General features: G+C 45.8%; 1 non-coding gene across 1 annotated transcript; it reads left to right on the forward strand.

Annotated features, from left to right (window-relative positions):
• Positions 1-3,339: 3,339 nt before the first annotated feature.
• Positions 3,340-3,454, forward strand: LOC133767363 (small nucleolar RNA SNORA72). The gene has a single exon (XR_009866850.1). It is a non-coding gene; the product is annotated as a small nucleolar RNA SNORA72 (small nucleolar RNA).
• Positions 3,455-10,243: the final 6,789 nt, after the last annotated feature.

Below are 10,243 nucleotides of genomic sequence, written 5' to 3' on the forward strand. Positions count from 1 at the left end.
TGTATGTATTTTCTCCTAGACTGTGCCTTATCTCTTCCGACTCTTAACAATACCTTCTACAGAACAGGATTTTGGTGCAAAGAGAAGGAGCAACACTGGCCTGGAATCAGACAAGACAGGAAGACAAAAGACTTTGTTTTTAAGCTGGAAAAAAAATTCCTAAGTATTTAAAAGTGAAAGAGAGGGCCCAGCGCTGTGGCACAGTAGGCTAAGCCTCCACCTGCAGAGCCAGCCTCTTATATTGGTGCAGGTTAGAGTCCCAGCTGCTCTACTTCTGATCCAGCTGCCTGCTAACACACTTGGGAAAGCAGCGGAAGATGGAGCAAGTGCTTGGGCCCCTGCATCCGTGTGGGAGACCCAGAAGCAGTTCCTGGTTCCTGGCTTTGGCCTGGGCCAGCTCCAGCCCTTGTGGCCATTTGGGAAGTGAATCGGCAGATGGAAGATTCTCATTCTCTCTCTCCCTCTCTCTCCTCTCTCTATATTTCTGCCTTTCAAATAAATAAATACTTATTTTGAAAAAAAAAAGTCTTCTCAGTCTTTGTTCTAAAAAAAGTAAAAGAAAAATATTTCAGGCAATGAAAAGCATTGAAGATACAGCAAAAAGTGGGGGAACCTTTAACTTCTTAAAAATAACGAAGGGGCCAGTGCTGTGGCATAGCAGGTAAAGCCACCAGCTACAGTGCCAGCATCCCATACGGGTGCTGGTTTGAATCCCAGCGGCTCCACTTCTGATCCAGCTCTCTGCTGTGGCCTGGGAAGGCAGTGGAGGATGGCTCAAGTCCTTGGGCCCCTGCACCCACATGGGAAACCCGGAAGAAGCTCCTGGCTCCTGGCTTTGGATCAGTGCAGCTCCAGCCATCAAAACCAATTGGGGAGTGAACTAGCAGATGGAAGACCTCTCTCTCTCTCTCTTTGCCTCTTCTTCCCTCACTGTGTAACTCTGATTTTCAAATGAATACATAAATCTTTAAAAAAATAATAATAATGAAAACCAGACCTACTCATTGGAGCAACGCTGAAATAAATCAAACAGAAAGCAAAGTCCCTGTGCCTTCCTCCAGGACCTGTCACTCTCAGTCTCCGAGGCCATCACTGCCCATTGTGCTATTTCCCCCCAGTGCTTAATTTCTTTTAGCAAATTAGGTAGCTTTCCTATTTATCACATGGATTGTTCATTCCCCTGCTGCAAACTTTAAGCAATTTCTAGCATGTAGTGTACACTGAATAAATGAATGTTGATGAATGTTGCACATCCTTCTAGGTTTTGCCATCCGTAAAATTGGGTCTTACAACATATATTATTCTGCAACATTCATTTTGAACATGACCCAAGTGTGTCACTGCCTAGAAACCTGTGTTACTCATTTTGACAGCGATTTAAGTGGCTATACTGAGACTTAAACAATTGTTCACTGATGAAGCTTAGAGCTATTTCTAATTATTATTACTATACATAAGCCTATTCACATATATACCATACATGAGACCACACATCTATACAACACACAGATTTGACTTTCTTACAGGAGAATTTCTGTAGGAAAGATTGCTCAAAGTGCAGCTGTTGAATCCAAGATTACATACATTATAATGGGAACAGTGCATCTGAAAATTCACCTCAGAAATACATCGAATTGATCCACATTTCCCAAAGAGATTGTGTGAAGGTAGTGAGAGGCTGTGGACAGAGCAAAGCTCAGAGAGTGTGGAAGACTTCAGCTGGGGCAGGCTTGGACAAGCCCATAAGCAGAGGTGAGAAGAAGATGCTTTTCAGCCAGACTAGAATTCCTTAAGGGCTGATTCTGAGGTCAGAGTTCTATGTAAAGCGATTGTCATTCTGCGCATCTGCTGTGTGGACTGCTTCCCATGTTGGAACACTCTTTCCTTTTTAATTCTATCTATTGTTATTACCAGACACAAGCTCATTAGAGCATTTCAAGCACAGAAAGCCAAGATACTGTGGCAAAAAATAAAATGTCCTATGTGAAGGATCTCTGTGAGAGAGATCCCAGTGGAAAGAAGGGGCCATCTAAGAAGGAGGTACTTTTTTCTGAAGGGAGGAGAGAACTTCCACTTTGCTTATGGCCCTGTCTAAATACTGATGGAGTTTGTGGACTCGAAAGGTTCCACAGACTTGGCAGCTCATGTCAAGAGCCTCCGGTGATCACTGACATCATATATAAGAGTGTTAATAGTCAGACTGACAACAGGAGTCACTGTGCACTAACTCCCCATGCAGGACCTCTGTCCTCGATGAGTTGTACTACGAGAATTAACTGCAAAACTTCTTCTTAAACAGTTTTTTATATTGTGTGTATGTGTGTGTGTGTGCAAGTTATTGAAATCTTTACTTAGTATATAGTTGGTCTTCTGTGTATAAAGTTAGATCAAAATGAATCTTAATAGAGAATGGGACTGGGAATGGGGTGGGAGGGTGGGTACGGTGGGAAGAATCACTATATTCCTCAAGTTGTACTTATGAAATTTGTATTAATTAAATAAAAGGTTTCTTTAGGAAAAAAAATTTGAATGTCAGATGAACAATGGAAAAAAAAAAAAAAACAGGCTTCAGCAGGGCGGGTACCTGCAGCATCAATCCCCACAACAGAGGGGTGCGAGGGAGAAGGACTTAGCCTTGCTTCCCTGGGCCTTCCCTGTCCTCCGGGCTTTGTGCCAAAGCAGCCAGGCTCCTGCCTCCTTTTAAAAACATAATTAACACTCTCAGTGGGGTGAGCAACTCAGATTACTCTCAGATGAATGCTTCCTGTCTTGTTAGCCCCCATGCTGGCTGCAAAACAATAGGCCCAACAATGCTTTTAGTTCTCTTTTGCTTTAATTAAAGGAAGCTTTTGACTCTGCTGCATTCCCACTCTCACCTCCAACAAGGCTACAAACCTGCACTGAGCACCTACTGTGTGCCAGACACTGGGCACACCAGGATAATCAGATACAGCCCTAACTTAAAGAACTGTAATCACTGAAGAAATTAAACCCACAGGCAGCCTCGAAGTTATGCGTCCAGCATTAGAAATTTAAACTTTTACAAAATTTTAAGGAGCTTTACAAGCAGAGGAGGGGAGATGGGACTTGCCTGTGCCTTGGCTGTGTACAACACAGGTGCTTTCTCGCACAGGGCTGGAAGCTGGAGTGGAAGAACTAGCAAAGGATTTGGCACCAGAAAAAAAATCCAGCTTCCACTTCTAGCGTCCCTGCAAGCGGAGGGCCTCTGGCCTCAGTTCCTTATTTGCAAACTGGAGCTCGAAGTTATCCCGAACTCCCCAGAGTCGTCATAAGGACCCCAAGAAGTAAACAAGGAGAACCCTTTATTGCACACAAGAATTGAAAAAGCGCACATGGTAAGGACAGGATAGACATTTGCTGTATTAAGACCACGCATGTGTCCCCAGACCTGGTTCTTTCCCTATGTCTGCTTTCATAAACGCTGGTGATAAAACAGTTTTTAAAATTTAGTAAAAGAGAGAGAGAGAGAGAAAGGAGAGAGAGCGAGCGAGCAAGCGCAAGCATGTCAACCACTCGGCCGGGGCTCTCAGCCCCAGCCCTCCCTGCAGGCACTCCAGAGGCTCAGGCAACTCAGGCCTCTCAGAAACCTGCCAAGGTACACGCTATCAGCCTCAAGTTCCAGCTGAGAGTTAAGTTGTTCAATCATTGCCACTTGCCCGAGGCAGGGTGTGAAGTCACAACGGGTAGCACACGTGTTCCTGCCAATGCACCACCAGGCTTTCTCCTTCTCCGACTGGAGGCTCTTGGCTCCCACGAGCTTTGGGCAATGAGTCCTGGTTCCCACCCACAGTCTACAAATCCGACTCTCCACTCCCTCACCAGCTCCTCCCTGTCGGCTGCATTTGTCACCAGGATTCTATAACCACCAAGCAGTTGCTAAATGCGTTCTGTACTCAGGGTCTTGTGAGAGCTTTGTCACTAAGCCCTGATGCTGTCCTCAACCGATGCTCCTACCCCCAGAAGGTGGGAGCCACGCTGCCAGCCGAAGGCAGTCCACCTGCTTTGGTCCGACACCGACCAAGGCTGATATCTCCGGAAGATGTGCGGTAGGAAGACGGAAGCTTGCATCCAGAGCTTCACAATGCTGGGGTCACCAGTGCACAGGGACATCTGAAATCAGCTGTGTATGCTCCAGCCCAGTTCCCCTTCCCCCGATGACTTCCCAAGCCTCCTGCAGCCCTGGGGGAGTCACAAAGGACCCGAAAACCAGCTGCACATAATTGTTTCATTTCAGTCACCAGGAGAAAAACAGCCAGTGGTTAGTCTTCCTTTTTGATGTTTCCCCAGGAAAGAGAACTTGAGAAAGTGCACAGGGGCCAGCGCTGTGATGTGCGGGTTAAGCCACCGTCTGCGGTACCAGCATCCCACATAAGCACCACCTGCAGTCCCAGCTGCTCCACTTCTGATCCAGCTCCCTGCCAGTGCACCTGGGAAAGCACCAAAAGATGGCCTCAGTGCTTGGGCCCCTGCACACACGTGGGAGACTGTATGGAGTGCCAGGTATATAAGAGTCTGTCTCTCTCTCTCTCTCTCTCTCTCTCTCTCTCTCTCTCTCCCACTCTGTGTAACTATGCCTTTACAATAAATGTTTTTACAGTTCATGAGACAAGGAAATGTGAAGATAAGTTTATTTCACTGCAAAAAGTTTTCATGAACCATGCGTCGTTTTTCTATGATACAGTGTACTTGAACTTTTTGGGGACCCCTTGGATCTCTCTGTCATTTTCAAAGGTAAGATCACCCCTGAGGATATATATGAAACAAATGAGATCTTCTGACTTCAAGATGACAAATAGATAAATAAGGCCGTGATGGATCTGAGAGGTGGCACAGGGAATTTACCTAGTCAGGATCCCTACACCAGGAAGAACCACAGGGCAGGTTTTTCATCTTCCATGGCCAACATTAGCACACAAATCAACCCTGCAAGTATTCATTCACTACCCAAATGCGGCTGGTCAAATCCCGGAAGGCATTTCTATAATAACAGTCTTCTATATGCCTTCTCTCTACCAGAAATTATGGGTTCCATAAAAAGCAATGGCAGTATGATTTCAGTTAAAAACCAATTTCCAGTCTGTGTTTCTGTTCAATCGACTAGCTGATTGAAGCCCTTCGGGGACAGCTCTTATCCCACGGTGCAAAGCTCATTAAATAAAACCATGAATTGGGCAGAATGGTCACACACTTGGTTTACAAGTCCCTTAAATATTATTTACCTTTCTCTGTGGCTTAAAATACCGTGCAGAAAAACTACGGACATGTTGGAAATGAATTTGCACATTTCAAGAAGGGACCTGCCCTAGCTTGGAAATTGCAACTTAACCTATTGAGGACTATAAGCTAATGTAATTGCCTCAGTAACTGAATATCGCACATCACCAAGAGCAGCCACTAAATCTATTGCCTGCAAATCCAAGACCATTTAGACAAAATCCAATAAGGCACTATCTAAGTGGGCAAATGGAAGAAACGAAGTGATTACCTGATCTTCAAGCTGGAAGCAACTGCAGAAGTCTTGCTCTTATCAATGGCCAACACCCATGACTAAAGGACCCTGCCACCTCTGGAACATTTCCATGCTGTCCGTAGTCATTCTTCAACCACCTACTGTTAATTCCACCCTCTTGGAGCCTCCTCTGAATCTCAGAAGAGGAGAACCCCCTTTCCCTTTGCTCCATTCTCCATAAGGTTCCCAGGTAGACTTGGCCAGTGAGAGGCATTTGTGTGGGATTTGGAAGCTGGAGGCATTTGTGTGCAGGTGCATGGGTGAACCTGAAATTTGAGGGAGCTCTTGGTGAGCTTCTAGAGGTCTGAGACGATGCATTTATAACAAGCTCCCAGAAGAAAGAGACACTGCACACTGGGAGGCCACATACAGAGAACAGCTGCTGCAGAATGAGGCACCTGTGGGAGCCTCCCTGACTGTCAAGGAATACACAGGAGCTTCCAAGAGGTCTCTTGAGAGTCAACTGGATGGGAGCTCCAAGCCAAGATTGTGAGGGCTCTATCCTAACTGGTGCCCTGCCTGCTATTCCCAGTGGTCATGAAAACCTCTGGTTCTCAACATGCAGCAGCCTGCCCAGTCCCTACGGCCAGGACTGGCTTCAGACTTCTTAGTGTGACTGCATCAACCCACAGCTGCGGCTCAGTGCATCTGCATCAACCCACAGCTGTGGCCCAAAACTGCCGCCCTTCTCCTAATCCTGCCATCCTCCAAACAATCAAGTATTCTAATGGTCCTCTCTCCAATTAAAAGATACAGACTGACTGAATGTATTACAAACCTGTACCCATCTACCTACTGCCTTCAAGAAATACCGCATCAACACAGATTGAAAGTAAAAGGATAGAAAAAGATATTCCATGCTAACAGAAAGCAAAAATAATCAGCCATCCTAATATCAGACAAAATAGACCAAAAAAAAAAAAAAGCTTTTAAAAGGACAAAGAAGGGCACTATGTAAAGATTAAGGGACCAGTTCAACAGGAAGATGTGTGACTATAGTAAATGTATTTGTACCCTATGCCAAGGTGCCTGGCTATTTCAAATAAATATTAATGGATCTAAAAGGAGAGAAATTCTCCAATGCAATAATAATGGGGGACTTCAACACCCCACTTTTGTCAACAGACAGATCAACTAGACAAAAAATTGGCAAAGAAACAAGAGAACTCATCTACACTATGGATCAAATGGACCTAAGTGATATCTACAGAACACGTCATCCCACAGCTATAAAACACACATAGAATGAAGCTGGAAATTAACAACTTAAGAAACCCCAGAAAATGTGCAAACACATGGAGACTGAACAACACAGACCTGAATGAACAGTGGGTCATAGAAGAAATCATAAGAAAATAAAACACCCCTAGAAACAAAGGCAGATGACGATACAGCATATCAAAATATAGGGGATACAGCAAAAGTAGCGTTAAACAGAAAATTTATAGCAATTAATGCCTACATCAAGAAACTGGAGAGGCACCAATAAATGATTTAACAGTGCATCGCAAGGACCTAGAGAAACAAGTGCAAGCCAGCTGTCTTTCCTACAGTGTGAGAATTGCATTTTAACCAAGAAAGGAGGACAGCACTCCCGTGACTCCCACTTTCATCCGGGAAGGGCCCTGTGCCTCGCGCCAGCCATCAGGTTGTGAGTGAGTGGCTGTGTCACCTCCAGGCTGGAGCACTTTTTTGGGGGTGTAGAGCATTCTAGAAATCTTCTGTGATTGGCTGCAGTGATCAGTGAGGTGGCTGCAATGGAAGGCATCCCAGATGGTGGGAAACAAAGACAACTCTGGACACTCACGTGGGCCCCAGAGGACTCGCATGAACGTGAACTTGACCCTTGCCGTCTTAGGTGGTGAGCCGTAGAGGCTGTTCTTCACGGCAGCATCACATAGGGTATCCTGACCAACATGCCCATATTAGCATCAAGTTCAATGTGAACCAAGCGGGGCTTTTAGCATCCAAGTTCAATGTGAACCAAGCGGGGCTTTTATCCTTGTCACTTTTGTCTGGGGTAGGGATTATTCAATCCACAGTCCTTGGTGGCATTGACAGAAATGGAGAGCAACACTTGCCAGATAGGAATGGCCATTTCTTCAATAAGAAGGTGGAGCCCCAGCATTATTTCACAGGAGCTCCTGCTGCCTGCAACCCCCCAGGGAGCCTGGGAGTATCAGGTGCCACCAGCAACATTCAAAATCTCACCTGTGCTGCCAGCCTTGGAGGTACTGAGTGCATTTTCTCAACAGCCTAAGGCAGTCTGCTCCTCGTTTACATTTTTCAGGTGTTCATCCTGAGGATAAGACGCAGTGACCAATCGATTTCGATGGTCCAGGGCATAAGCAGTGACAGTCCATTTAGAAGAGACGCTGCAATTGGGTAGAATCTTATATACGATGGAGGGAAGTTCATTTGCCTGTGTCAGGGAATGTTTTGCAGGGATTGCAATGTTCCACATTTGTGCCAGCCAATGAGGCCACCAAATGCTTGAGGCTTAGCCAGTATGACAAGGAACTGAATGCTTGGTCTGCATGTCACAGCCGTGTGACGCCATTAGGTACCATAACAGACAGGGCAGATCTGTCACGATGAGTGTGGCCGATGAAGACGTGAGGGACTCAATCAACCCAGTGCTCCACCCTTGACGCACTCTCTGGGGAGACAAGAAGTGTTCCTAAACAGCAGTAGTCGTTAATGCAAAGTATAATCATTCCCCCACCGCTGTCCATCACTGCTGTCATGGGATCTAGCATGATGACGCTCCCAACACCTGTTTTACAAGGATCTTGCACTGGGAGAAGGGATCAGATCAATGAATTTCACCAAATGGTTCATTGCTGTATCAGACAGGATAAGCCAGCCCTTAGCAAGCTAGTAACTTTTTTTTTTTTAAAAAAAGAGTTACTTTTTAAAATATATATTTTTAATTCATTTGAAAAGCAGAAATAAACAAAAAGAGAAAGAGAGAGAGAGAGAAATGAGAATGAATCTCTTCCATCCACTGGTTCACTCCCCAAATAGCTTCAACGGCTAAGGCTGGGCCAGGTTGAAGCAAGGAGCTAGAAACTCTGTCTGGGTCTCTCATGTGGGTGGCATGGATCCACGTCCTTGGGCCATCTTCCACTACTTTCCCAGGTATATTAGCATGGAGTTCTGTCAGAAGCAGAGCAGCTAGGACAAAACCAGTGCTGCGATATGGGATGCTGGCATCACAGGCAGTGACTTGGCCAGCTGCACCAGGATGCTGGCCCCCTGCCCCCCCACTTACTTGATAGAGAAGTTTCTCCCTTGCTCTATTGCTAGTCACCAGCGGGGGCTCTGTTCATTGCTGTCACCTTAGATCCACGCTACCACAGTCCCGGAAGCCACAGGAAGAGAACATGTATGTATGTTGCATCTGTGTTCTAGAACCTTCTTTCACTTGACTTCTCACACATTCAGTGGCCAAACTGGCATGAGGCCAGCACCCAACCTAAAGTGACACAAAGGAATACTTTTCCCTGGACACGCAAGGACCCAAGAGTATATAGCGAGCAGTCAAATGCAACAGTCACTGTGGACTTGGCTCACTTTTCGGTTTTTGTCCACTTTTTAACATTTTACATGAAGAGCTATCTGTATTATCTATTAGCTATCGATAGTAGTATCTATGTCTAGCTATCTGTTAGCTATCTATATTAATATCTGTTAATGTGCAGTGGTTCACTCCCTGAAAGTTCCAAGGAAATACAGAAAGGGGATGACAGGTCATTCAGCAAACGCTCCACTCTGCATCATGCAAACTTTACTCACACACATTATTTTATATCCTCCGCCCGAGGAAGCAGGACTTTTCTCTGATACCAAAATGCAAAACTGAGACTCGTGAAGTGTGGCTTTTCCTAGACTTGTTCCTGAGGCTACACGGACAGTGGAGGTGGCGAAAGGACGAATGTGAACCCAGCTCCAAAGTCTGGCCTCTAAGCTACACCATCCCTCTAGTGGGGCAAGGAAGTTAGCATGATTATGAACACTGGAGGAAAAGGGTTGACTTCCCGTTACTGGCGTGCACACTCCAATCATCAACTCAAAAGATCTGGGTACCAAGTCACTTTTAGATGCCAACATCTACACTGTCAGAGAGTTCCACAAAAATTGTGAAATCAGCATATTTAGAAAACTGTGTTCTGCATATATATTATAATAACAGTTCTTTTCTAAAAAAATTGATAGATTGATTGAAAGACAGAGAGTGAGAGAGAGAGAGGAAGGGAGGGAGGGAGCGAGGGAGGGAGGGAGGGAGATGAGATGAGATGAGAGATCTTCCATCTGCTGGTTCACTCCCCAGATGGCTGTAATGGTTGGGGCTGTTGTAGGTCTTGGGACATTGGACCAACATGTAGCCTATGGGCTACGGCTCCAGGGCGAAGGGCACTGGTGCATGGGAACTCTGCTCCCAAGGCTGCTTTCACTGCAGGAGACACAGGAGCAAGCGAGGAGAACCACACGCAGCTCAACACCACGCCTGGCAACGCATCCCTACTCCTCCCTCAGTCCTCATCCACCTGCTCACTCAATGCCATCAGCACTCCTGCCAGATGTGACACTGAGCGACTCGACACAGAAACACAGACAGCCAGAGTCCTAATGCAAAATGTTACCTGCATTTCTAATATTTATGCCAACAAGTTTGATGGCTGGAGCTGGTGTATTTTCCACACATCATTT

The sequence above is a fragment of the Lepus europaeus genome, chromosome 9 (genome assembly GCF_033115175.1).
Source record: "Lepus europaeus isolate LE1 chromosome 9, mLepTim1.pri, whole genome shotgun sequence".
Lineage (NCBI taxonomy): Eukaryota > Metazoa > Chordata > Mammalia > Lagomorpha > Leporidae > Lepus > Lepus europaeus.